Source organism: Paramisgurnus dabryanus, chromosome 24 (assembly GCF_030506205.2).
Source record: "Paramisgurnus dabryanus chromosome 24, PD_genome_1.1, whole genome shotgun sequence".
NCBI classification, from domain to species: domain Eukaryota; kingdom Metazoa; phylum Chordata; class Actinopteri; order Cypriniformes; family Cobitidae; genus Paramisgurnus; species Paramisgurnus dabryanus.
Genome location: NC_133360.1, coordinates 17534839 through 17548913, shown reverse-complemented (window position 1 = coordinate 17548913; position 14075 = coordinate 17534839). Strand labels below are relative to the sequence as shown.

Genomic DNA, 14075 nt, shown 5'->3' with positions numbered 1-14075 from the left:
TTTAAACAACTTAACACAGTGATTGCTATCAGGATGTGAGGAGACTTTTAACTAGCATAACTAAAAATGTTTCAGGATCAAATCTGTTACCCTACCTTTAATTATTGCTTTCCCTTCAGATTTACTAAGTGAGATATTAATGATATCCTCAACTTCCAAAGCCTGTTTTGCTAATCTATCAACCTTTTCATTACCTTCTATTCCCTTATGAGCTGGTATCCACATAAATGTTATCATGATGTTCCTATGTTTGAATCTATACAGATTTTCATATATCTCATTTAGTATATCCTGTCTACTAGATGTAAATGATTTCAATGACTGTAATACTGAACATGAATCTGTACAAAGTATAATCTTTTTCACTTGAGTGTCTTCTATCCACTGTAATGCTGTTGCTATTGCCATAATTTCTACAGTATATACCGATAAATGATCTGATGTTCTCCTATTAACAAAAATGTTCAAAGATGGAATACTAAAAGCAAAACCTGTTCTCCCGGTATTAGGATCTTTAGATCCATCAGTATACACTGGGGTATATTCTTGGTACACTGTTTGAAGTTTATCTTCCACAATAGTTGCAATGATTTCAGATTCTTTGAATTCTTTTAATAATTCTGGCATAGAAAAGTACGGTGGCCGAGAAGTGCGAAACAAAACAGCAAAACCGAAATTAAAACAACAAATTAAAAACACAAAGGCAAATCTAAAAACAAAATAACAATTCAGAAAACACAACGCATAATCAGAAATCAAAACAACAAGTCAGAAACTTCAACGACAAATCTGAAAACAAAATAACAAACCAGAAAACAAAATAACAAACCAGAAAACACAAAAACATGCCAGAAAGCTAATTTACAAGTCAGAAATCACAACACCAAATCAGAACAACCGGAAAAGGTAGGTACAATGTGTGAGTGGATTGGTTACTGCTGATTGGACGACAAGTCTGTCAATCAAAACACTGCGGATGGTCAGGACAACAGGAAGTGACGTCATTTTACACGTGCGAGGAACCGACCATGTTATGATCGTGTTGCCTGTACGAGCAGTCTGGTATCGCGTTGTGACAGCCTGCACAAGAGAATGTATTGCCCTTACTGTGGCTTCAGATTTGACACTTTGCCAACTTATTGCAGCTCATGTGGAAAAAATCTTAAGGTTTTCAAAGAGACACAACAGAAAACGTGTGCCCCCATGTCATCGGACGGTGCAGGTATTATTATAAACTAGCGTTAGCTTAGCTATTGTTTTGTATTTAAAAGAACACAAAATATTGTAATATATAGCTTAGTAAGTAGTGTGTGACTGATAGCTCAGCTTAAATACATATCATTGGTGAAGCAAGTAACGTTGAGGTATAAACAGCGTTGATTTTTGTCTCTTGTATACAGTAGTTAAAGCAGACGTGGGCACAACACCAACGCCCACCTTAAATCAGTTTTTGGAGTACCGACAACTGAAGTCTAAAGAAAGAACTAATTTTTCAATTTCCAAGAAAGGAGGATCAAGCAAACATGAGCAGAAGAAAGTTCAGGTAACGTTACTGTTAGGAATGACACAAGACCGGAATCCCAGCGCAGAGGTTTATTCACAGAATATGTATAATAGAAAACACTCAATGTAGTCAGATGCAAAATGTATAGAAGAATAACACTAGATGAATCAGATATGTATAATGGAGAACTCTCAGTGTCCGTGTGTGCAGAAAAGGAGAAGAGATGACACAGTAAACACAGGGACGAAGTCCTGGCGGCACGGAGGGAGAATCCTGGCGGGGCACAGTGAGAGAATCCTGGTGGGGCACAGAGAGAGAGAGAAGCGGTCAGAGTCTTCAGCAGTAAGCGCGCTGGACAGCGCACTGCGGCAGTCAGAGCGATGAGCAGAATTACGCGCTAGAGCGCACTGCGGCTGTCAGCGTCTTCGGCAGAATTACGCGCTAGTGCGCACTGCGGCTGGACAGCGCAAGGTGTAGAATATCGCTAGGAGAGTCCACTGACTGAGAGTTCTCAAAGCCTTGACAGGTGCCACACCAATAGGGAGAGGCAGACAGCAGGACGGGGAATCTAACAGGGCAAAGGCAGCAGAGAGCACGGTGAATATCCTAAGTATAAAACTAGACACGACAAGAACTAGGCAGAGCTAGCGGGCAGGAACACACAAAGACGAACTTGCAAAGAACAGAGGAAATGAGGGGAATTTAAATCAAACCGGATTGGGCAATAACAAGGATCAGGTGTGGGACGCCGGTGAGAGGAGTCAGAGATAATGAGATCACCAGGTGGAAGGCGTGCACGTGTGGAGCTGTCAAAACAAAAACACAACACAAGTGAAACAAAGACAAAGCAGCCAATAAAACCGAAATCATGACAGTTACAGTATACTTTACAAGTGGGTGTTTAGCTATGAATTTTGAATTGCACATTTCTTACAGTGAAATTGTTTGAATTCTTACAGATTAATATTGGTATAATGTGTCTTCAGAGTGGTGCCTTAAAACCACTACGGGGGAAAACACTCCCCCTGTTCACAGACCCACAAATAACTGCAAACGATCTCCTTAGGATGGCAGAAAAAAATTCAAAGACTTTAACAAAGACATGGAGGAAAGACCCTACATACTTCTCTATCCAGATTTATCTAAAGTTATTAATGTTCCCGGGACACAGAGACCCTTTACACTTAAAGATTACAAATCTGAGATTGGAAAACCATATCAGAGGATAAATTTGTTTATTTGCAAAAAGAATGACTTTGAAGGTTAGTTTATCACAATTTATTTATTGAATATATTTAAGCCCAATAACATAACACAGTTTCTTATGTGTGCAGCAAACCAAATTCTCAGTTCAGACTCTGACACAGACACAGAAGTTTTCATAAGAACAAGGCATACGGATGAATCCAACCTGGCTGACACAATGGTAAGATTATTAAGTCAATTCTTTTTCTTGAAAAGTCCTTTCCAACACTGTTGATGAAAGCAAAGATGAAAACAAATTCCTTAAAAAAGTATTGTATGGTATAGCAGTTATATTTGTTTAGATTGGTGTGTGTGTGTGTGTGTGTGATATATATATATATATATATATATATATATATATATATATATATATATATATATATATATATAAAAACATGTTTTTTTTCTTCAGCCAATAACACCTCAGCATTCAAGCACACCGGAAAAAACAACAGTTAACAAAACGTAAGGTCTTCTTAATATTGTAAATGCTTCATTTGTTGTGGGTCAAATCTGTGCTAAACATCATCTGATTACCTAATTTTATTTTTTTATTGTTTTTGTGCTGTTTAGTGGTCTTGCTGTGGTTCCACAACACAGAGGTGTAGTAGAGGTTAGTGGTAATTGGTTTTAACCTAGTAGTGTGTCTTGAGTTGTGTCTGATCCCTGGATCCTACTCTTGTGCTTCGATTGTTGTGATTTTTAATAAGGTACTGCATAGAACAGAACTAGTAATAGAAACTGCTAGCCACAATTAAATAATAGTATCTGTCTTTTGAAAATGACACTGTAACAGTTCTATATAAAATTACAGCTGGCAATGAAACCTGTTTTTTGTTTAGATAATGCTTTCTGATTCCGAGGATGAGCGTCCAAGTACTTCAGACCATGCTGCCAGAGAGAATCTGTGTTACAGGTTTGTCGGGTTAGTGAAAAAAAATATTTTTGTACTTTGATTATGAAATGTGTACATTTTTTTGCTTGCTCTCTTTTTATGTAGAGAATATGTGGATGTGTATGCGCCTCCGACTACTCAAGAGGATGATGAGCTTGTAACCACAGCACAAAGTTTTGACCTCCCAGAACAGCCAGAGTAAGCTGCAGATAGAAGATATACACCGTGGGCACAATTATTAGGCAAGTGGTATTTTTGAGGATTACTTTTGTTATTGTACAACTACAGTACTCTTGGTCAATTCAAAATGTTAACAAACCCTCAAACCTGAACATTTAAGTAGTAAAATTGAAATTTTGGCTTTCTTAAGGGAATATTTCTATGTACATCATTATTAGGCAACTATTAGTGTGTAGAATTATTAGGCAACTGAATGAAAAACAAAGATTTTCCCATCTCACTTCTTTTTTTTCACCTGTTAAAGTGAAAATAATAAACAAACTCTACATTTACAAATAAACATTTCTGAAAAAAAAAAACTCAGTGACCAATATAGCCACCCTTCTTTTCGATAACAGTCACAAGCCTTCCTTTCAAGGATTCAGTCAGTTTCTTGATCTGGTCTGAACCAAGATTTTGTGCAGCCACAGCCTCCCAGACACTGTTCAGAGAGGTGTGCTGTTTACCTTCACTGTAAATGTCCTGCTTAAGAAGGGATGAAAAGGTCTCAATAGGGTTTAAGTCAGGTGAAGAAGGGGCCATGTCATTAGTTTTTCATCTTTAAGGCCTTTTCTGGCCAGCCATGCAGTGGAGTACTTTGATGCATGTGATGGAGCATTGTCTTGCATAAAAAAGTCTTCTTGAAAGATGCCGACTTTTTCCTGTACCACTGCTTGAAGAAAGTGTCTTCTAAAAATTGGCAGTAGGTCTGAGAGTTGTTTTTTATTTCTATTTTCAACCCAAAAAGGTCCAACTAGCTCATCTTTAATAATACCTGTCTGTGCCTGCCTGCCTGTAGTGTAGAAGACACTTTCTTCAAGCAGTGGTACAGGAAAAAGTCAGCATCTTTCAAGAAGACTTTTTTATGCAAGACAACGCTCCAACATATACATCAAAGTACTCCACTGCATGGCTGGCCAGTAAAGGCCTTAGAGATGAAAAACTAATGACATGGGCCCTTCTTCACCTGACTTAAACCCTATTGAGAACTTTTGAGCCCTTCTTAAGCAGGACATTTACAGTGAAGGTAAACAGTACACCTCCCTGAACAGTGTCTGGGAGGCTGTGGCTGCACAAAATCTTGGTTCAGACCAGATCAAGAAACGCTTAGGTTACTCACGTAACCCCGGTTCCCTGAAATAACGGGAACGAAGCATTGCGTCAGTTAGCTGACGCTATGGGGGGGAAACTCCTGTTTACTCCGTGACTGAAGCCTATTGGTTAACGTCTGTACAAAGTACAGACCAATGACGTTTGAACCCGCGCGCGGGAGGAACACGTCCCTATATAAGCGCGGTTCAATCGTCAGGAGCTCATATTATTCGACTGAAGCGCGCAGCCGAATAACACTCGCTGCGTAGACGTTTGTAGCACGGCAAGAGACGCAATGCTTCGTTCCCGTTATTTCAGGGAACCGGGGTTACGTGAGTAACCTAAGCGTTCCCTTTCAATACGGTTCACTTCGCATTGCGTCAGTTAGCTGACGCTATGGGGGAACGTAATCCCATCACGCCGTGCATACACAACGTACTGAAGTGCCTTACCGGAGAGACACTGCGTGTGGCCCTATACCCGGCATATTCACAGCTTTAAAAGCAAATGTGTAAGCACCATATAAATTGTTGACGCGCACACGGTGGGGTTTTAAACGCACCGGGGGCACATAACATAGCACAAGACGGCGAGGTACCGAGCGCGCCGCGGCTGTGCGAGATAAGTAAATTCAGAGTCACTTTGGTGAGCTCGCTGAGCGCACCGTGGTGTACACATAAAACGCATGAGCGTGCATGATTGAGCCGAGAGAACCTGCGCTCGTAGGGCAGGGACGTCTAAGCTGTACAATCTGACAACGTAGACGGCGAAGACCAGCCGGCCGCGTAGCAGATATCAAATATAGATATAGATACCCCTGTAGACCAAGTTCATGAAGAAGCCAAACTCGCACAGAGTGGGCTCTATATAGAACATAGCTCATAGAGGGGCGTGAGCCAGTGCGATGGTTTCAACGATCCATCTAAATAACCACTGTTAGCAACAGACATACGTAGTGAGTGATCTGCGCAGCTCACGAACGGCCGATCTGACTATAATATGCGGCAGAACGGTTCGTAGCGTGGGATTATACAGATACCACAATAGTGTGAACCCAGGTGCACCCTCGAGCGCATCGGGATGCATATAGGTAGTATTATAGTGCACAGATCGGTGAGCTTTCCAAGCGCGCCGTAAATGTGTATTGACTATAAATTGCACGGGCACAGGTGAACACTTGAATACATCGTGAATGCATATAGATGAATCAGAGTGTTATAATGCACAGGCCGGCAAGATTCTCGAGCGCGCCGTCATGTGTTCTGATAATAAATTGTGCGCACACGGGTGAACTCTTCAGTGCACCGTGAATGCGTATAGATAAATCAGTGCACAGAACGCGCCGTGAATGTGTACAGATATGATTGATGAACGTAACGGTGGGCACCCAACGCACCGTGAACGTACACAGATGAACAACAATGTATGTGTCACAAAGCATAACACAGCTGTGTATACAGGTGAGCTTTCCCAAGCGCATCTTATTGTATACCAAAATGTTATAGCGTGTACATGTGAGCTTCTCTAAGCGCACGGTGGACGCATATAATTAAAAACCATATCGTGCATACAGGTGAGCTAATGGGCGCACCTTTAATGCAACAAACCTCAGTAGTGCGCGAAGCAGGGATGTCGAAGCTGTAAACTGACAACGTGGACGGCGGGGACCAGCCGGCCGTGTCACAATTGTCAAATGAGAAACCTCTAAGACCATGCCCATGCTCTAAGACAAGTGAGCATAATTGTCACGGGAGGTGATAACGTCAACGATCCATAAATAGCCTGTATTGACAGGTGCTCTAGTGAGTGATCTGTGACGCAGATGAACAGCTGATCGTCTGATGTACGTCAGACGTATGTGTCATACAGGACCTTGGACAGTTCCAGAGCGCTGTGCCTCGGGCACCGTCCGCATCTGAGAAATGACAGGCTTATGAATAAAGTGAATGGCCAGCCGTAAAAGCATGGTTCGCTGTTACCGCCGCCGTCCGCATCTGAGAGATGACAGGCTTGTGAATTAAATGAATGGTCGGTCGTAAAAGCGTGGTTCGCTGTTATCACGGCCACATAGATATAGGTAGGGGAGAGAGCCGCCGTGCCTCTGTAGTGAGGAGAAAAGTGTTCCACCGGCGATTCGCGGGGGGTTTTTGACTTTCAAATGTCACTAGACAGAATGGATCAGACTTTGCATAAGGACGCCTCGTGAAAGGGGTCCTAGCAGCTTGTGTCAATGTGTCATAAGGCACGTAATGTAGGTCGTGTCCCACGGATGCCATCTCCGCACGCCCATCGTAATGGGTTAATATTGGTAGTTAAGCATGAGATGCGTATCACTCTGATTGAACATAGCTTATAAAGCGATGCAATGAGTTTATAAAGGAGATGACTCGTCAGCTTGTTCAGGGGGCGAGATCTCAGTCTGGTTCGGTAAATAATGAAACCACCGTAGATTGCCCGACCGCATTATCACAATAACACGGTCGAGAGTGCTGCAGTGCTAAATCATCCTATTACTGTACCGTATTCACAGTACAAGGTGATTTATATGAGACAAACGGCGTTCCACGCGCCGAAGGCTGATTGCCGTCGTAAAGCGTGTTCAACCCACAGCAAATGCTGGGCTAGCTCGTAATGACAGCACTTCATGCAGCCGTGTGTAACTTAAGCAAGCTTCCCGGCCGTCAGCTCGGGGCGGGACCTTTGCTTAGTCAAACTGAAGTGGACTTATGAATAGAATGCCACGATATTCAGCTTTCTGAGGCTCGTTAGAGGGGTACGTGTGCCCGTCTTAAACGAGATGCCGCGCGCGTCTGACTGTGCGCGCGCTTTAAGCTTTGAAACTTATTGTGGCGGGTAGCAAGCTCACTTGAGGTTGATATTACCCTTAATATCTCCGAGTATTGGAGCGGAGGTGTGAGCGTCTTCGGATCCGCTAATATAAATCAGCTATATGGCCGAAAAACGTCATAAACCGCTTGGCTGTAAGCCTTGAGTGGCCGTCCGGAGAGGGCGCGATTCAAACGCTTGGAGCCATTCAAAAGTCTGAGGCTGTCCTTCCTCTAGGAAGAGAGAATAACAGCCGTAAGACCGTGCTCGTTTGCGCCATCAGCATCGTAGTGGAGAAACTGAGGTGGGCTGCGAGCGAATTTGGCAGAAAGGTGTTAGAGACACCGTACAGTCGTGGGGTGTCAATACACAGTATATGGCCAAACCGGGGTTTTTTCGGCTAGCGTCGATAGAATTATGGACAGCGGGCCGTGTGTGCGTATTACTGATTGCTTGTCAGTAAGGCGATAAAGTGTTTAGAGACACCGTACAACCGTGGGTGTCAAAACACAGTATAGTAAGCACGGAAATTACTCTTTTTAGAGGAATTAAATACCGTTCGCCACTATAGTGAGGTCGCATAGCCGACAGTATTACACAGTATGTTTGGATAAACAGCACACAGAAAACATTTCAGGGCAGTCCAGCCGAGGCGCGACATAACCCCTTTTCTCCCAGACAGTTTCGTTCTCTGTTGATGCAGCTGTGCTGCGGAGACCAGAGCTCAGCCGTTCAGGTGCACAAGCCTCAGTAGTGACGGTGACCGAACGGCTCACGGAGCAGGGTAGTATGTCTAGGTGGTTTAATGTCAGACTGAACCCATCGCAGAGAGGAAGTCTGCCGTGATGCCCGTGGTTTTGCCGTTTATTAAAAGGGCAGAAAAACCGGGTATAATGTACCAATATTCAGCGCACTGATATAGGACGGGACTGAATAAAGGGAGGTATTCGGGCCTCAGTATATTATAAACAAATTCGTTCTGCCTCTGATTCCGTCTAAACCAGAGAGAAATTACCAGGCAGACAAAGAATGAGCTATCTGAAGTGAGATCGGCTCAGGCCAGTAAAGCTCTATAATAAGTGTTTTAGCGCTCCAATAGAGGCGTGTCCGCCTTATCGAGCAGACGAATGAGATCGTGCCGCTCCAGGAGGGGAGGGGCATGAAGCTCTCTTATAATGAGTGTTCTTGGTGTCCAATAGCGGCGAATCGCACTATCGAGCAGACGAATGAGATCGCGCCGCTCCAGGAGGGGAGGGGCATGAAGCTCTGTAATCGTTGAACACTGGACAGCTGCATTTAGAGGCAGCGAGCCGTAATACCGCGTGCTAGCTAAGCCGTTAAGAGACCTCACCACTGTGGGGAAAGGAGCGAGGGACTCCGCGAGCGTGGAGCACGAGTGGCTGTGCTATGACAGAGACAGGGGCAGACCGCCCGTGTTTGCTTGTCGTATGCATCTATCCAGGTCTACGGTTCCCCGCTTGTTCATCTCAACAAGAGAGGAACGGCAGAGGGGAGCAGCAACACAGACAGAACAGCCATGCGTCGTGACGGTATCACCCGATGCACTCGGGGGATTAATATATGTGCCAGAGATCTCGCCACTGAATGTGAGAGGAGCGAAGGGACTCTGTAAGCATCAACAGTTGCGGTGTGACAGAACACAGGGGGGGTTAGTCCGTGTGTGCTTGTCTATGCATCCATCTAGTCTCATGGCTCGCCGTGTGTTCATCCCGGCGAGAGAGGAACAGCAGGGGGAGCACGAAACATGGATAAGACAACCAAAGCATAAGCGCGGTCCCGGCGTGGGAGGTGCCAGACCGGTAACGCGCTCGGAGGAAATTCATAGCAGAGAGGCTCACCGAGCCGCTGTGCTGGACGCTATTACAACAGCGCCTGCTCTTTTAGCTTATAGCTTTATATTAAAAATATTGATCTTACCGGGCGGCCGCAGGGGAGACCTCGTCAGGCGTGTGTCCGCTGCACAGGGCTCGTACCACGGCAAGCGAAGGCTATCTTCGGTTCTCGGCCGGAAAGCGGCAGGGGAAGACGCTAGACCTGGACTCTGCTATCTTCGGTTCTCAGCCGGAAAACGGCAGGGGAAGACGCTAGGCCTGGACTCCGCTGCAGGGCTTTTGTCAACGGCGAGGTAAGGCTTCTTCTTTTTCTTCGGAGCAGCGAGAGGTTCGCGCTGAAGGAGAAAATAATATGAGCTCCTGACGATTGAACCGCGCTTATATAGGGACGTGTTCCTCCCGCGCGCGGGTTCAAACGTCATTGGTCTGTACTTTGTACAGACGTTAACCAATAGGCTTCAGTCACGGAGTAAACAGGAGTTTCCCCCCCATAGCGTCAGCTAACTGACGCAATGCGAAGTGAACCGTATTGAAAGGGAACTGAATGGAAGGCTTGTGAAGAAGGGTGGCTATATTGGTCACAGAGTTTTTTTTAAATATATATATATATATATTTTTTTTTTTTCAGAAATGTTTATTTGTAAATGTAGAGTTTATTATTCTGACTTTAACAGGTGAAAAAAAACAAGTGAGATGGGAAAATCTTTGTTTTTTATTTAGTTGCCTAATAATTATTCACACTAATAGTTGCCTAATAATGGTGTACATAGAAATATTCTCTTAAGAAAGCCAAAATTTCACTTTTACTACTTAAATGTTCAGGTTTGAGGGTTTGTTACATTTTGAATTGACCAAGATTACTGTAGCTGTACAATAACAAAAGTAATCCTCAAAAAAACCACTTGCCTAATAATTGTGCACACGATGTGTGTGTGTGTGTGTGTGGTGTGTGTGTGTGTGTGTGTGTGTGTGTGTGTGTGTGTGTGTGTGTGTGTGTGTTAGGGATGCCACAATTCTCAATACATTATTGAACCGTTCGGTTCGACCCCCACGGTCCAATACGCGCAGGTGAATTGCGGTTTTTCGGTTTTATCCATCCAAATCTGTCAGTTTTATATTCCCTGCACTTTTGTTAATGTGCGCATGCGCGTGATCTGCACTCTTATAAACGCCACAGCGAGTTGATATCCAGTCACTGTGCGCTACCTGCGTTAACTCTGCTTGAACTCTGCTTGCAATGCTGGTGTCAGATTTCATTTGCGTGCACACACACCCAACAGAAATACGACAACAAAAAGCAGCAGAACGACTGACTTTTAAATCTGAGGTGTGGATTAATTATTTGCGCGTGTAGATTACATACAACATCAATGTAAAGATGCAAATTCGCGTGGGGCAATGCGAATGACGCAAATTGGGCTTGTTATTGATGCAAACGCGCGTTATTTGCCTCAAACACGTCTTCTGCGCAAGTTGAAAAAGTTTAACTCAAGAAGAGAATGCGCATGATGCTAAAATAAATCCCGCCAGTAATGTTGTTTGAGGAACGCATTTTTGGTTTCTACACAGACAGCATGATGTTGGACTTAACAGTAGTGCAGTAAGGTATAGCCTTCATTTACAATGTTTAATTTACTAAGGTCAGGTATATAAAATGGCCAATTTATGTAATGTAATGAATTCACATGTTCCCCAGTTTGAACAGGATATCATTTTTATGTGTCTTTATTTAATTATATCTTATATTATTGTATCAATACACTAGATGTAAGATGATTTTTTCATTTACATAAAATAAAGAGGACTGCAATTAAAACCAGTATTTTTTTCTTCTTAACATCTCAATGTTCCTGTTACCTAAGCATAGAATAATTAAAAACACTTTAATAGGCCAAGGCATCAGAACCGAAACCGAACCGTAAACCGTGAACAAGAACCGAAATATGTATTGAACCGTGAACTAAGTGTATTGTTGCATCACTAGTGTGTGTATATATATATATATATATATATATATATATATATATATATATATATATATATATACATATACATACACGCACACACACATATATACGTACATACATACATAGATATACACAAATACTGATTCACTCATTAAAAGTGACAAAATGATAAAAATTGTGCTTAATATCTTTAGGGGTGAAAGCAGTTTAACAGCTCCTGACATTATTTCGAATCTGGCTCTTGCCATTGATCGAAAGAGTGTCAGCAGATTCAACATAATGAGATCCAATGTGTGGGATGGAGCAGTCAGAGGATTTAAACGGGTATCATACTCGGAATTCAATGATATGTTTGTGAAGTTCTCGGATGATGCTGGCACATTTGAAGAGGGACTTGATACAGGAGGATCAAGAAGGGAACTTCTCACTTTACTGATGAGCTCCCTGCAGAATCGACCCATTTTTGATGGACCTCCTTATCGCCGCTACGTGGTATACAATTCAGTTGGTATGCATTTATTTTGAAAAATTTGTTTTAAAAGCATTACCTGTTATTGACACATACCATCTGTGTAACAATTACAGTCTGTGTACACGGTGTCAATAGTACATGGAGGACCAGGGCCCCATTTTCTCTCAAAAGACCTGGTAAACCACATTATAGACCAGCCCTCTTTCAGCGCCACTGTTAAAGATGTGACAGATGAGGGTATAGTGAAAGCATTGCAAGAGGTATGGTAATAGACCGGTGATTAGTTGGAAGGTTTCAATTCATATAATTGAATTAATTGATGACCCTAGACATTTCAGAAGTTTAAGGGATTGCTGTATTTATTACAATAAAATCCTAAATATTTTATTTTCATTTTGAGAGAATTTTTTAAAATGGATGACTTGTTAACATGTCTACCACATACCAACTTACTCTTGTCAGTTTTCTCAGATTCAGAATGCAACTTCTCTGGAGTCACTACAAGATCTAATTTTAAAGAACAGCTCTCTGCTCCAAACTGCTGGGTGTTTTCGACTGGTGAAGAATGTTGAGGAGAAACATAAAGTTGTGGAAGAATATCTCAGGTGGTATGTGATTGACAGAAACCAGAGTGTAATCAAAAGGTAAATTATTAAAAAATAAGTCACATAAACATTACATCCTGGGCAAATGTTTATTATAAGATGTAAAAAATAGCTGTAATTCAATGTTCAAACAATTTTTTACCAAAAAAGTTACGTTTATTGCATAAATGTCACAACTACAAGCCTCTATGTAAAACAGACTATACTCTGACTGCTTTACTAGATTTAAAGATGGACTTGCCACCCTGCAGTTTCTGACTGCATTTCAGCAGCATCCCCGTGTTTTAGCATCTTTCCTGTGCCACAATGAAAAGAAACTAACAGCCATCGATTTGGAAAACCTCTTCAAACACGAACTTAGCCCAGCAGGTAGTAACCAGAGGCAAAACGAATCCAACACCCTTTCCTTTTGGTCAGACTATCTCCTCGACTGTGAAGATGTGTTATTCGAAATTTAACAAACAGATGTTTTTACTTAACTTGAAAAAATCTATAAGAGAAATAATAATTTTTGTGTTTGTAGAACACCAGACTGAAGTGTCACTGGAGAATCTGCTGATGTTCGCCACTGGTCTCGCATCACTTCCACCAGCTGGAATAACACCACAACCATGCATTGTTTTTCTTGCCACTTCACCCTTTCCAATGGCAAACACATGTGCAAACACCCTCAAGTTACCCCTTTCAGATACATACAGTAGTTTTAAATCTCACATGGATTTCGGAATCCAGAATTCTCCAGGCTTCGGATGCTTTTAATTAACCTCAAATGTACTAGTCAGTATCAGTGTTCACAGTTTTTGAAATGTCACAGTTTTCAGTTTATGCATGGCATTAAGTTCTAAACATGATGTACCCCGTGGTTTCTAGTGTCATCTTTAAACATTCTCGTGCTCAGAGACCTGCTGTTTCCTTCATTGTAAAATAAAGATGTAATGCTTCCTCCCAATTCTGTGGCCTCTGTAATTGATTATGTTCCACTGCAAATTCTAGATATTCCTGAATTTTTATATCCCCACATAACTGTGTAGGCCAGCCTTGACTCAGGAAAAGCTCCTAAGTCCACATCATCAACTGGAAAGCCACAATCCCTCGATCCAGATCTGCAAAAAGTAACATTATATGAATATAGCATATACATTTATGCAGTGGCGAACCGTGGGTACTTCAGCTGGGCCTTCAAAATATGCAATGAAGTGCAAATGCCTCTCCATCCATAATACTAGGCTATTCGTATTTCGTTAAATCATACAGTGAACGTGTAAAAATTCTGAGCACGCAAAGTTAAATTACAGAATGGGCATTGTCTGCCTTTAAATGCAGTTTTAAAGTTTAAAATTACTTTAACTTTAATCTAACTGATAAACAGAAATACAGATTCGGCTGCTCTGTAATGA

The 14075-nt window shown here is 42.3% G+C and overlaps 1 pseudogene; it reads left to right on the top strand.

Moving 5' to 3' along the window:
- Positions 1-1098: 1098 nt before the first annotated feature.
- Positions 1099-13765, top strand: LOC135720964 (uncharacterized; annotated as a pseudogene).
- The last annotated feature ends 310 nt before the right edge of the window (positions 13766-14075 follow it).